General features: G+C 45.3%; 1 long non-coding RNA gene across 1 annotated transcript; it reads left to right on the top strand.

Annotated features, from left to right (window-relative positions):
• The first annotated feature begins 9109 nt into the window (after nucleotides 1–9109).
• LOC138673969 (uncharacterized) lies at nucleotides 9110–11112 on the top strand. The gene is made up of 3 exons (XR_011320398.1): nucleotides 9110–9153; nucleotides 10753–10948; nucleotides 11094–11112. It is a non-coding gene; the product is annotated as an uncharacterized lncRNA (long non-coding RNA).
• The last annotated feature ends 4282 nt before the right edge of the window (nucleotides 11113–15394 follow it).

The raw sequence follows: 15394 nt of genomic DNA, 5'->3' as shown, positions 1-15394 counted from the left end.
AAGGTGGCTCTTTGCACTTTTAAGTAGCATCCAGGGGTACATAGGCAGCATTGGTGTGGTCAGTGGAGGACTATTGGAAGGAGGGACCGCAGACAGACTTAGTAGGCCTAAAATAAAAAAAGGTGGCTCTATGCACTTTTAAATAGCATCCAGGGGTACACAGGCAGCATTGGTGTGGTCAGTGGAGGACTATTAGAAGGATGGACCGCAGACAGACTTAGTAGGCGTAAAATAAAAAAAGCTGGCTCTATGCACTTTTAAATAGCATCCAGGGTACACAGGCAGCATTGGTGTGGTCAGTGGAGGACTACTGGAAGGAGAGACCGCAGACAGACTTAGTAGGCCTAAAATAAAAAAGGTGGCTCTATGCACTTTTAAATACCATCCAGGGGTACACAGGCAGCATTGGTGTGGTCAGTGGAGGACTATTGGAAGGAGGGACCACAGACAGACTTAGTAGGCCTAAAATAAAAAAGGTGGCTCTATGCACTTTTAAATAGCATCCGGGGTACACAGGCAGCATTGGTGTGGTCAGTGGAGGACTATTGGAAGGAGTGTCTGACACAGTTAGTACTCCAAAAGAATACATAGATATTAATGTCTCACAAAAAAAACAAACCCCCAAAAAAGGGTGGCATACTTAGGTACAGGGGTGGGCTCCTCTGCTGACTTTCAGACATTGTTATTTGGCACAAAGTATTTACTGGTGTAAATGTAGGACGGGGCCACTGAATATTTTAAGTAGCATCATACATGTCAACAAATTGGTATTGTCAGTGCCAGGCATTGAAGGATTTCACCGCATACACTAAACAGCGGTGGAGCAGTGACAGATAATTTTGCAAGTGGTAGAGCACAGTTTTAGCTTGGGGGTAGGGGGGCACTCTCTCGTGCCCGATGGAACTGGCCAAAGGCCCTTCATGTTACAATGGTGTGTCTGACGTTGGGTGCGCGCCACCTCCGCCAGAGACACGTCATTGTACTATGAGGGACTCGATGCCAGTGCCGGCGACCAAAAGTGGGCACACCCACCTCTTCAGAAAAAAAGGCACTCTCACAGATGCCTTCGCCAAGTGGCGAGACCACGGCCCCATGGGGGGAGTCAGCCCATTTAGGGAGGTGTAAATGTGCAGTATGCTGGACATACAGCAGCTGCAAATGGCGAAATTGGAACACTCAGTAAGACCAGTCCAAAAGTAAGACTTTTTTAAAGGAAAGCTAGGTGTAAGCCGGGAAAGGTGGGGCAAAATAATTAGAAATCCATGAGTGGTTCATTTTAATGAAGGTTAGATCATCAACATTTTGGGTAGCCAGACAAGTCCTTTTTTCGGTCAGTATTGAACCAGCAGCACTGAATACTCTTTCTGATAGCACACTAGCTGCTGGGCAAGCGAGCTCCTGCAATGCATATTCGGACAATTCAGGCCAGGTGTCTATTTTAGATGCCCAGTAATCAAATGGGAATGACGGGTGAGGGAGAACATCGATAGGGGAGGAAAAATAGTTAGTAACCATACTGGACAAATGTAGTCTACTGTCACTTTGAATTGATGCTGCAGTACCTGTCCTTTTTTGCGGTCATTGCGAAATCACTCCACAACCTGGTCAGAAAACCCCTCTGTCCAATGCCACTTCTGATTTGTGCACCTCTAACACCTCTGCCTTGTTGCCCCCTGCAGCTCGTGTGAGAACCATCACCGGCGCTGTGTGCTGGGAATACCTGAATCAAACGGTCAACAAGAGTTGCTTGTTTAGGTTGTCAATATTTGTTCAAGGTTCTCATGTGGCATGATGTTTTGCAGTCTCCCCTTATAGCGTGGATCTAGGAGGCAGGCCAACCAGTAATCGTCATCGGCCATCATTTTTATAATGCAGGGGTCCCTTTTTAGGATACGCAAGGCATAATCCGCCATGTGGGCCACTGTTCCAGTTGTTAATTCACTGCTTATGCTGGGTTGAGGAGCACTTTCGGGCAAATCAACGTCACTTGCCTCCCTCAAAAACCCTGAACCTGGCCTTGCAATGCCACCAGTTTCTATTGCCCCCTGAGAAGCTGCCTCATCCAAAAAATACTCATCCCCATCATCCTCCTCGTCCTCCTTCTCTTCGTTCATCACATCGTCCAGTATACTTCCTTGACCAGACAATGGCTGACTGTCATCATGGCTTCCCTCGTCCTCGGCTGCAGACGCCTGCTCCTTTATGTGTGTCAAACTTTGCATCAGCAGACGCATTTGGAGGATGCTCATGCTTATTATGGTGTTGTCTACACTAACCAGCCATGTGCATTCCTCAAAACACTGAAGGACTTGACAGAGGTCTTGTAGCTTCAACCACTGCACACCTGACAACTCCATGTCTGCCATCCAAGTGCCTGCCCGTGTATGTGTATCCTCCCACAAATACAGAACAGCATGCCTCTGTTCGCACAGTCTCTGAAGCATGTGCAGTGTTGAGTTCCACCTTGTTGCAACGTCGATGATTAGGCGATGCTGGTGAAGATTCAAAGGTCGCTGATGGTTCTGCATACGGCTGGAGTGTACGGGCGAACGGCAGATGTGCGAGCAAAGTCTGCGCACCTTCAGGAGCAGGTCGGGTAACCCCGGATAACTTTTCAGGAAGCACTGCACCACCAGGTTTAAGGTGTGAGCCAGGCAAGGAACGTGTTTCAGTTGTGAAAGGGCTATGGCAGCCATAAAATTCCTTCCGTTATCACTCACAACCTTGCCTGCCTCAAGATGTACACTACCCAGCCATGACTGAGTTTCTTGTTGCAAGAACTCGGACAGAAATTCCGCGGTGTGTCTGTTGTCGACCAAACACTTCATTGCCAATACAGCCTGTTGACGCTTGCCACTAGCTGTTCCATAATGGGACACCTCGTGTGCAACAGTGGCAGCTGCGGATGGAGTGGTCGTGCGACTGCGGTCTGTGGACGAGCTGTCGCTTCTGCTGGAGGATGAGGAGGAGGAAGAGGGGGCCAACGCCTACAGCCAACTGTTTCCTAGAGTGTCCAAATATTGCTGTCCCCTGTGGACCCGGAATCCTCCACATTAACCCAGTGTGTAGTGATGGACACAAAACGTCCCTGGCCATGCCTACTGGTCCATGCATCTGTTGTCAGGTGCACCTTTCTACTCACAGATTGCCTGAGTGCATAGACAATGCGGTCTTTTACGTGCTGGTGGAGGGCTGGGATGGCTTTTCTCGAAAAGAAGTGTCGACTGGGTAGCTCGTAGCGTGGTACAGCGTAGTCCATCAGGGCTTTGAAAGCTTCGCTTTCAACTAACGGGTAGGGCATCATCTCTAACGAGATTAGTCTAGCAATGTGGGCGTTCAAACCCTGTGTACGCGGATGCGAGGATGAGTATTTCCTTTTCCTAACGAGAGTCTCTTGTAGGGTGAGCTGGACTGGAGAGCTGCAGATGGTGGAACTAGCGGTGGTGGTGGTGGACATTGCAGACTGAGAGAGGGTTGGTGATGGTATTCTTGCTGTTGGCCTACATACAGTGTTTCCTACCAAGAACCTGGTGATTCCCTGACTGCTTTGGCCTTGCGACAAAACCTCCACATTTGCTGCAGGTGGTGTGGTAAACGTTGGGCTTACAGTGAGAGAAGGGATGTAGCGTTGCTGACTAGCTTCATTGTGAGAGGGTGCAACAACGTTAAGGGTCGTTTGGTAGTTAGTCCAGGCTTGCAAGTGCATGGTGTTTAAATGTCTACGCATGCAACTTGTATTTAGACTTTTAATATTCTGACCTCTGCTGAAGGTCCTTGAGCATTTCTTACAGATGACTTTGCACTGATCATTTGGATGTTGGTTAAAAAAATGCCAGACTGCACTCTTCCTACTATTGGATACCTTTTCAGGCATTGCACACTGAGCTACTTTAACTGGATGGCCACGCTGTCCTACAATTGGTTTTGGTTTAGCCACACGTTTTGGCCAGATACGGCCCTGCCAGATGGAACCTGTTGTGATGTTGATGCCTGCTGCGGCTCCTCCTCATCCGCTTCAGAGCTACTGCCGGCTGCACCCTGTTCCCCCAATGGCTGCCAATCGTGGTCAACAACTGGGTCATCTATGACTTCCTCTTCTATGTCCTGTGCACCTTCCTCTGTGTCACCGTGTAAGCCGATCAGATTCTGGATCAGCACACTGTGAGGTCAATGTTGTGATCTGAGTCAAAGGAACAGCATAAGAATCTGGCTGTGGCTGTGCATCTGTGCACTCCATGTCCGATTCATCTTGTAATGGGCATGACCTGTTAACAATTTCCCTTTCTAACCCAGGAAAGGTATGTGTAAAGAGCTCCATGGAGTAACCCGTTGTGTCGCCTGACGCATCCTTCTCTGTTGTTCTGGGTAAAGAACGCAAGGAAGCGACTTGTCCCTGACCGGGAACATCCACTGACGACATGCTGCTTTTACATTTTGCAGTTTCCGAAGAGGAGGCAAAAGAGCTAGAGGCAGAGTCAGCAAGGAAAGCCAAAACTTGTTCCTGCTGCTCCGGCTTTAAAAGCGGGTTTCCTACTCCCACAAAAGGGAGCGTTCGAGTCCTTGTGTTGCCAGACGATGAAGTTGGCTGAACATCTCGAGACTTAGGTGCTATATTGCTTTTCCCATGACCACCTGATGCTCCACCACCACTACCATCATTACCAGCTGGCAATGACCGCCCACGGCCTCGACCTCTTCCACCAGACTTCCTTATTCTTGGAAATATGTAACCAAACTTACAAACAATATTTGGCATTGTAAAACCTGTTACAAGGTGGATGCAAAATTGTTGTGAATTTAAATCTCCCTTTATAGGTGTGTGAGAGTGCAGGGAAGATCAGGCCCACTGTATTACAGTACACAGTTTCAGTGGCAGACAGTGGCTGACAGATATGCCACTAACAGGACTGACGCAGATGCACAGATTTGCCAATATTAACCTCCCCTTTTTTTGGGGGGGGATGAGAGACTAGTGAATCAATGTGGCCCACAGTTTTACCGTAGTGTTTCAGTGGCAGACAGTGGCTGACAGATATGCCACTATCAGGACTGACGCAGATGCACAGATTTGCCAATATTAATCCCCCCTTCTTTTTTGGGGGGAAGGGAGACTAGTGAATCAATCTGGCCCACAGTTTTACAGTAGTGTTTCAGTGGCAGACAGTGGCTGACAGATATGCCTCTAACAGGACTGACGCAGATGCACAGATTTGCCAATATTAATCTCCCCTTCTTTTATGGGAGGGATGGGAGACTAGTGAATCAATCTGGCCCACAGTTTTACAGTAGTGTTTCAGTGGCAGACAGTGGCTGACAGATATGCCTCTAACAGGACTGACGCAGATGCACAGATTTGCCAATATTAATCTCCCCTTCTTTTTTTGGGGGGATGGGAAACTAGTGAATCAATCTGGCCCACAGTTTTACAGTAGTGTTTCAGTGGCAGACAGTGGCTGACAGATATGCCACTAACAGGACTGACGCAGATGCACAGATTTGCCAATATTTATCTCCCCTTCTTTTTTGGGGGGATGGGAGACTAGTGAATCAATGTGGCCCACAGTTTTACAGTAGTGTTTAAGTGGCAGACAGTGGCTGACAGATATGCCACTATCAGGACTGACGCAGATGCACAGATTTGCCAATATTAATCTCCCCTTCTTTTTTGGGGGGGATGGGAGACTAGTGAATCAATCTGGCCCACAGTTTTACAGTAGTGTTTCAGTGGCAGACAGTGGCTGACAGATATGCCACTAACAGGACTGACGCAGATGAACAGATTTGCCAATATTAACCTCCCCTTCTTTTTTGGGGGGGATGGGAGACTAGTGAATAAATCTCACCCACTGTTTTACAGTATTGTTTCTGTGGCAGACAATGACTAACAGATACAACAGACTGGACTGGCACAGATGAACTGATTGGCAATATAAATCTCCCTTTTTAGGCGTGGGACAGTGCAGAAAAATACAGGCCCACTGTTTCACACTACACAGTTTCAGGGGCAGAAAGTGGCTTGAAAAAAAAAAAAAATATATATATATATATATATATATATATATATATATATATATAAAAAGGGACTGTACTACAATTACTATCTCCCTACAGTAATCTCAGAAAAGTATGGCAGGCAGCAATAGAAAGGACTGCTGCACACAAAAGTTTGAACAAACAAACAAGATAGCTGTGCAGAAAGGAAGGAACAACAGGATTTGTGCTTTGAAAAAAGCAGTTGGTTTGCACAGCGGCGTACACACAGCAATGCAGCTATCAGGGAGCCTTATAAGGCAGCCTAATAAGCTACAGAGCTGATGCACCAAAAAAAAAACTCCACTGCCCCTGCAAAGAAAAGGTGGTGTTGGACAGTGGAAATCGCTACAGCACAAGCGGTTTGGGGGTTTATATTCCTTGCCTAACGCTATCCCTGCTTCTCACGAATCGGCAGCAACCTCTGCCTATGCTCAGATCAGCAGCAGTAAGATGGCCGTCGGCGTGCACGCCCCTTTATAGCCCCTGTGACGCCGCAGAAAGCAAGCTAATCACTGCCATGCCCTTCTCTAAGATGGTGGGGACCGAGAACTATGTCATCACGCTGCCCACACTCTGCGTCCTCCTTCATTGGCTGAGAAATGGCGCTGAACGCATCATATGAAATGCGACTTTGGCGCGAAGGTCGCGTACCGCATGTCCGACCCCACACAGGGATCGGGTCGGGTTTCATGAAACCCGACTTTGCCAAAAGTCGGCGACTTATGAAAATGACCGAACCGTTTCGCTCAACCCTCAACCCACTGACAAAAACAGTAGGGCACATTTCATAGAAGTGTGTTGTGCACTTCTTCTAATGTACTCCATGCATGAGTAGACCTTTTTAAATCTTATTTTTTCAGTTGCTAAATGTGATACAGCAAGTCACAATGTCACCATGTCATTGTTCTGTAACTTGAGCTCTTGACCAGTAAAAAAAAAAAATATTTTGGCAGTTGTTACCGTGATTCTGCATGCCACATCCCACTTTGTCATTTAGTGGTGGTGAAATTAGTCTGTCCGCAGATTTCATGCAGATTAAACAAAACAATTTTTTTCTGTTACAAATGAGACACAGCACACTATATCCCATTTTGTCATTTAGTGGCTGTGAAATTAATTTGTATGCAGAGCTCATGCAGATTAACGCAAACAATTTTTTTCTGTTACAAATGTGATACAGCATGTCTTACCCCACAGATCATGCAGATTAAATAAAATCTGTTGCTAAACGTGATACAGTCAGCCATATCCCACCTTGTAATTTTGTGGCTGTGTAATTGTTCTGTGTTGCAGAGCTGCTGCACAGTAAAATAAAATTTCTGGCAGTTGCTAACATTATTCAGCACACCATATCCCACCTTGTCATTTAGTCATTTAAATAAAAAAAAAAAATTCTGCTACAAATGTAATACAGCGGGCTTGATCTGAGTTTGAAATGGTTATAAGCATATGTTTGATTGTATATAGGTCTTATCCACAGTTAAAAAATATGTTCTTCTGTTAGTAACGTTACACAACATGCTAGATGTCAAGTTGACATTTTTGAGTGCTGATATTGTTTTCCGTACAGGGGTACACTTGATAAAATATAAATTTGTACTGTTACTACCGTGCTAAAAAAATTATGCCTCATCTGAGGTTGTCATTCTTTTGTGGTCAGACTCTGCTGTAACAAGCAACACAGAGGAAGCCAGCTCACCGATCATATGAGAAGCCCGGAACTCCGTCCTGACAAGACGTGGAGGAAATCCATAGACAAAAAGGGAGAAAAGATAGCTCCAGCTTCATTAAAATTTTCCAAACTTTAATCTCGCATAATAAAATACAGAGAGGACTCCTGGGACAACACCATAGCCCATGAGGTAAGCAACGCGTTTCGACCGACGCAGCGGTCTTTGTCACAAATGTGGCTCAATCTAAATTTGCTATTATTATGTGTTTTGAGTGTGGGAGGAAACCGGAGTACCTGGAGTAAACCCACACAAATACAGCAAGAACATACAAACTCCTTGCATATGTTGTTCTTGGTGGGATTTGAACCCAGGATCCTAGTGTTGCAAGACAGCAGTGCTAAACACAGAGCCACCGTACTGCCCTATTGTGGTGTCTATTATTATTGAGTCTACTTTTCACAGTATAAATTCTTTGTTCTAATAGCGTGGTCGTTAAACCATGCCACAGTTAAGCATTGTATGGGGCTTGGAGCAGTATTCCTTGCTTAAAGTTTGATCAGTAACTGGTGGATAAGTGACAGGTGTAGGCCTGGTGCTCTGAGAGCTGTGCCAAATTTAGGCAACACAAATGAAGGAGATTCAACTTTGAGACCAAATATTTCCCAAAATTATGGGCAGATACAACAAAAGAGTGGCTTCAGTTTCTATTTATTCATTTTTTTATCACTTATGTAGCGCCAATTTTTCCACATCGCTTTACAGACATTAGTGGCACTGTCCCCATTGGGGCACACAAACGAAATTTCCTATCAATATGTCTTTGGAGTGTGGGAAGAAAAACAAGTACTGGGAGGAGACATTCGCAAACACGGGGAGAACATACAAACTCTTTGCAGATGCTGTCCTTGATGGGGTTGGAACCGAGGACTACATAGTAACATAGCAACATAATAAGGCTACGTTCACATTAGCGTCATGCGACGCAGCATCGTCGACGCACAACGACGCATGCGTCATGCACCCCTATCTTTATCATTGGGGACGCATGCGTTGCGTTGTCATGCGTTTTTGCGAAAACGCACGACGCATGCGTCGTTTCACCGCACCTGGGTGGCGTCGGAGACGCTACATGTTGCATTTTTGTAGCGTCTAAAAAACGCATGCGTCGCACTTGCATCGCTCGTGCGTAGTCATTGCGTTACAATTTTCCATTGAAACCAATTGACAACGCACGTGACGCAAGTGCGTGCGTCGTGCGTGCGTTGTGCGACGCATGCGTCGTTAAATAAAATTACACAAAAAAGTGTCTAGACAGTGTCTAGACAGTGAAGACAGTGATAAAAACATCCCCCATATATAAAGAAAATGTTTGGATTGTTTGTCACTTCTGCTGCAGCATCTACAGACAACACACCAGACCAGACATCTTCATCTGCTGTCCAGAGATGTAAGTATAGAATGATTCTGTGCATTTTCTACATGTTTTATTTTTAAATTGTTTTTGCAAGTTGTGTATTATATTCTGCACTGTGGTTGTGTAAAGACATTGTTGTATTTTTAGTCTGGTTGTGATGTATGGCGTTGTATAGGATGGCGTTTCATTGACTCCGGCCTTGATTATTGTTCTTTCCAGGATAGATTTTTCTTTTCCATTTATTGGTTTGGGGGTGTATTTTGTATTCATTTGTGATGTATTTTTCTTGCGTTATATGATGGCGTTTATTGTCTCCGGCCATGTTGGTTTGATTGTAAAGTATGGTAGTATAGAATGATTCTGCGCCCTTTTATTAAATGTAATAATTTTTATTGCAAGTTGTGTATTATGTTCTGCACTGTGGTTGTGTAAAGACATTGTTGTATGTTTCTGGTTGTGATGTATGGCATTGTATGGCCTTTTATTGTCTCCAGCCCTGTCAGTTTTATTGTAAAGTATGGTAGTATAGAATGATTCTGCGCCCTTTTATTAAATGTAATAATTTTTTTTGCAAGTTGTGTATTATGTTCTGCACTGTGGTTGTGTAAAGACATTGTTGTATGTTTCTGGTTGTGATGTATGGCATTGTATGGCCTTTTATTGTCTCCGGCCCTGTCGGTTTTATTGTAAAGTATGGTGGCGTATCCAGGATTGCCGTTTCTGTCCTTTATTTTTTGGGGTTGTTAATTTTTTTCATTCAAAAATCTATTGTGTTTTTTGGGTTGCTCCGCGCATACTGTTGTTCCAAATTTTTTTTTGCTTTTTGAAATATAAATGTTTGCTTTTTTAATCAGTTTGGTATTTAAGGTCTTTATATTTAGCGTTTTTTTTTTTTTTGTTTTTTTTAAATTGTCACGTATGGCGGTATGGTTTTGCTTTTCTTTTGACTTTTTGCAATCAATGTAGTAAACATTTTTTTAAACAAAACTGTCTTTTTGGATTACGACATAGGGTCTGTTGTGTATTTGTTTTGTTATCTTTAGGCTTTTGTTTACTCTGGCATTGTGTTGTCTCTGCCATTGTTTTTGGTTTCAATGTGGCAGTGTTGTTTGCTCAGCGTTAGTTCAGTTGGCATTAGTGCAATGTTCTTTGTGGTTGAAATGTAAATGTTTTTTTTTTTTTATATTTTACTATGTTCCGCTGTATTGTGCATAGGATAAATTTTATTTTGTTTTTTATTTCAGAATTGCATATTAGTAATGGCCAGCGAGTCAAGCCCCACCCCACCGCTGAGGAGTCCGGTGAGTACATGATCTACTGTTGCTTACTATTCGGTGTCATTTGTAGATGGGTCACTCAACTTTTTTTAAACTATTTTACAGGCTTCTTCAAGTGAGGAGGAGAGTCAGGAGGAACATAGCCCTCAGGAGCAGAGACCACAGGAACAAGCTGTGGTGGCAGGATGGCGAGTAAGTTTTTATGTCAAACCTATTCCTTTTTTTTCTTTACCTTTTTTTTGGGGGGATATGGGGGGTGGTGGGAGGGGGGGTGGTGGAGGTGGTAGGTGGTGGTGGAGGAGGTAGGGAGAACAATTTTTATCTTGCAAACATTAATATTTTCCAATTATTCTAGGTTTCACAACGGGCCCATGATGACCCCTTGGACATAGACCTCATGGTTGCATCCATTCAGGAGCGAGGCCCGTTGTGGGACAGCCGTGACCCCCGGCACGCGGACCAGGGCGTGTTGCGCCGTTTGTGGATTGAGGTGGCAAAATCGCTGTGGGATGGCTTCGACAGCGCTTCCCCCGCGGGCAAAGATAAATTTCGTAAGTATTTCCATAATGCTGCTCTGACCCATCATGCCAGGATACACAACCGTCTGTGATGTCTTCTATTGGGATTGCACACGGTTGCGTTATCAATTTAAATATTTTCTCTCAAACTAATTTTTTTTTTTAACTTTATACACAGTTAAACAATTGAAGACCAGATGGCGCTACATGAAGTACCGTTTCAAGAGGGGCCTGAAAAAGGAGGGACAGACTCGTAGTGGTGCTGCAGCTTCAAGGACCTCAATCTACAAATACAATCGTATTTTGCAATTCCTGCGACCTGTCCTTGAAAGCCGAGAGTAAGTATAGTACCTATTCACACACCTAGTTTAGAAAACATGCATATTCACGTACTATACAGCCACGTAGTTTATTGCCCAGCCATTTATTTTGGCAAGTACGAAGTATACAGAACACAGAAATGTAGTCGATTGGCCATGCCCGGGCAATGTTTCATAGTGGAGTAGTATAATGCCCATCCAGGTGTATCCCAGATTTTTTTTAAAAAAAGGAAAAATATAGTAGACACGGCTTACCTTCTACTCCAAGGCAGGTTATGTTCCCATGGTTGCTCAGCTCGCAGGACCTGTGATGACGTCTCGGTCACATGACCGTGACGTCATGGCAGTTCCGACGATAAGCGTAATTGTCGGGCGTTACAAACGGCAAACATGGGTGACTAATTTGAAATAAATAAATGTATTCTATTTTTAATATTGATGCGGCATATGCAGTGTCAATATTAAAAATTGGTTAACATTAACGGCGGCAATGGATACTGCCGGTAAAGTTAATTAGTGACAGGGGAGTATGCGGACGACGGGCCTTCACTGCGGGGAGTAAGGAGCGGGCATTTTAATCAGGCCTGTCACCCGCGCTGATTGGTCGCATCAGCCATGTCAGGCAGCTGGCCGGTTCAATCAGCAAACCGTTACGACTGACTGAACCCTTAACAGTACTGTTGGTTAGTTCAGTCAGTCGTAACGGTTTGCTGTGTGCCCTGCCCTCATATGTATATATTAATAGTGTGTGATGCAATGTTTACTTTTACACAGGTGGTGACGAATGTGAAATGTTATATTTTGTATACTAATGGTTTCCTTATGTTTTCACAGAACACACAGCAGCACCCGCGAGCCTGTCCGACCCTCTGGAGCCGTCCTTCGTGAATCGCCATCTGACCCGTCACAGCCATCCCACAGCAAGAGCAGGTCTGCACCACCACAATCTGGCGAACCGGCAGCCGGTCCATCAGATGTTCCCCTGACCGAGGCCTCTGTCGCTCCTTCCTTCGGGTCTTCCCGACAGCGTCAGCGGGCCTCGGACAGGGCGATCCTGCCCAAATTTTTACATTTGAGCACGGTCTTCCAGAATTGTTTCAAGGCGCTGGGCGATAGAATGGACACAGCTCTGTCCAATATCGACCGGCGTCTTGAAACAATGGAATCGGAGCTCTCGAAGCCAGCCTAACATTTTTTTAGTGCCATTGAGAAGGGCATGGTGGAACATCTTACGCCGGAACTCCAGATTTCGGTGATGCAGGCCTGCAACAACTCATACGTCACTGCTCTGCAGCAGGCTCGGGTCATGCAGTCAGTGACTACAATGCCCGCAGTACCATCGCTGGCTACCATGCCTCCGACTCCTGCTGCACAGCACCAACACAGAGCTCCGCGTGCCGAGGGCCACCGCCGCCGCCACCGCCACCGCAGAGCAGAGCCCCAAACTTCTGCTCCTGCCAGGCATTCAAGAGCACAAAGACGGGAAGCCGACCCACACCCAGAGGGAGAGAGGAGGAAAAAAAAAGAAGAAGACGACTAGCACTACAACGTCGGCTATGGCTGCTCCAAAAACAAGCACACAAAGTACCCAGCCTGGGTCTACCAGGAGCACACCAAGTACCCAGCCTGGGTCTACCCGGAGCACACCCAGTACCCAGCCTGGGTCTACACGGAGCACACCCAGTACTCAGCCTGGGTCTACCCGAAGCAGAAGTAGCCAGCCTAGGACACTGGTCGTCCCTCCTCCCTCACCTCCTGCTTTGGCAGTATCGCCACCATCTACTGGCTGGATTGACGTCGGCATCCCGTCTAGTGTAATAGAGTATGCTGGTTCCTCCCCCTCGTCCTCCTCCTCGGTCTCCTCAACACACACCCAAAGTGGAGGATATCAATCCCCCTTAATCGCTGACATTGATACCCCATAACATTTACCCATTTTTTATTTTTGTGTCCCAAATAAATTTGTTAATTTGTTCCAAAATACTGAGTTTTTCTTGGTCTAAAATAAAGTTTGCACCAAATCACACCGTGCGTCGTATAAACAAATCTTGTGTTTGTAACACCTGATGTGCAATGTCTGACACTATTTTATCAATATTTTTTAACATTTTTTTTAGGGCTGTCACTCATTGTACTATGAGATGTTACAAACACAAAGAGCATTGCACAATATATCAATTTTAAAAGATACCATCACACAACGATTTCATTAACGATATAGTTGGTTTTTGTCACTTATGGTACCTTCACACTAAACGACGCTGCAGCGATCCAGACAACGATCCGGATCGCTGCAGCGTCGCTGTTTGGTCGCTGGAGAGCGGTCACACAGACTGCTCTCCAGCGACCAACGATGCCGGTAACCAGGGTAAACATCGGGTTACTAAGCGCAGGGCCGCGCTTAGTAACCCGATGTTTACCCTGGATACCATCCTAAAAGTAAAAAAAACAAACGCTTCATACTTACCTACCGCTGTCTGTCCCCGGCGCTGTGCTTCTCTGCTCTGGCTGTGAGCACAGCGGCCGGAAAGCAGAGCGGTGACGTCACCGCTCTGCTTTCCGGCCGCTGTGCTCACAGTGAGTGCAGGAAAGCACAGCTCCGAGGGACAGACAGCCAAAGGTAAGTATAAAGTGTTTGTTTTTTTTACTTTTAGGATGGTAATCAGGGTAAACATCGGGTTACTAAGCGCGGCCCTGCGCTTAGTAACCCGATGTTTACCCTGGTTACCAGCGAAGACATCGCTGAATCGGTGTCACACACACCGATTCAGCGATGTCAGCGGGAGAGCCAGCGACCAAAGAAAGGTCTGGCCCTCTAGCCCCGACCAGCGACATCACAGCAGGATTCTGATCGCTGCTGTATGTCAAACTAAACGATATCGCTAGCCAGGAAGCTACAACGTCACAGATCACTAGCGATATCATTTAGTGTGAAGGTACCTTTAGCAACGTTATCTTTTCTGAAATCGTCCAACGATCAGGCCCCTGCTGGGAGATTGTAGGTCTCAGCGAATGATCAGGAACTTTTTTGGGTAACTGATCACACGGTGTCATTGTTGGATCGGCGTGTTTGACACCGATCCAGCGATGTCTTTGCTGTAAACAAGGGAATATTGGGTTACTAGCGCAGTGTTTTAAACAATCAAAAAAGTGAAAAATACCAAAAAATACTACATACTTATTACGGTGTCAACCACGTCCCTCGCCGTCATCTTCCCGCAGTGACTGACACTGTCATTCCCTGCCGTAAAGTAAAGCAGAGCACACCGTTGACTTAATAATAAATGCTGTGCTGTGCTTTAGGGCTGGCACAGTACGGAAAGCTGACGGCGATGGACGTGTCACACACCGGAATGTAAGGGTATTTTTTTTTTTTTTTTTACATTTACAATGGTAAACAGGGAAAACATCGTGAGTGCAGCCATGCGCTTCATAACACAATGTTTACCCAGATTACACGGGGACTTGCTCTTTTTTGGTCGCTGGAGAGCTGTCTGTGTGACAGCTCTCCAGCAACCACGCGACGACTAACAACGATCACGGTCCGGTCATATCACTGGTCGGGATCGTTGGCTAATCGTTTTATTACGGTACCTTAAGAATATTGGTCAGGTGAGGTGGTAGCAATGTTCACAGTGTTGCCACTATTTGACTCTGGACGTATTCTAGCATCCTGAGTGCAATAGTGTTAACTCAGTAGAGTTTTGCCAACATGATCGTCTCCCTCCTTGTCAAGCCAGGTTCCATATGCAAATAGTCTGCAAGATTAAAAATGGTTGACAAGGTGGGAGCCGATCATGTTATATTTCAAAACTATGGAACACACGGCTGAACAATTTTTTTGTTTTGTCAGTCAATTTGGGTACTGGTGCTCACATAAATTTTGTGGGACACACATTAGTTTCTAGAACATTGGATTTTAAAATTTGATTACTTTGGAAAAACCTATGGGAGATTTGTTTTGTTGAAACGGAAAGGCACAAGAACTTTATTTCAAAACACAACGCATTAGAAATTCAGGGGACATTAACAACATTTAAATAACATTACATAGGCTGGTAAAATGTCATGGACTCAACAGTGTTTACATGACAGTGTTTTTATTGTATCATAATACCAAGATGAATTAAACCATTTGATCTTGCCATGAAACACGCCC

Source organism: Ranitomeya imitator, chromosome 4 (genome assembly GCF_032444005.1).
Source record: "Ranitomeya imitator isolate aRanImi1 chromosome 4, aRanImi1.pri, whole genome shotgun sequence".
Classification (NCBI taxonomy): domain Eukaryota; kingdom Metazoa; phylum Chordata; class Amphibia; order Anura; family Dendrobatidae; genus Ranitomeya; species Ranitomeya imitator.
Note: the sequence above shows the minus strand (reverse complement) of the source record. Positions and strands in the feature narration are given on the sequence as shown.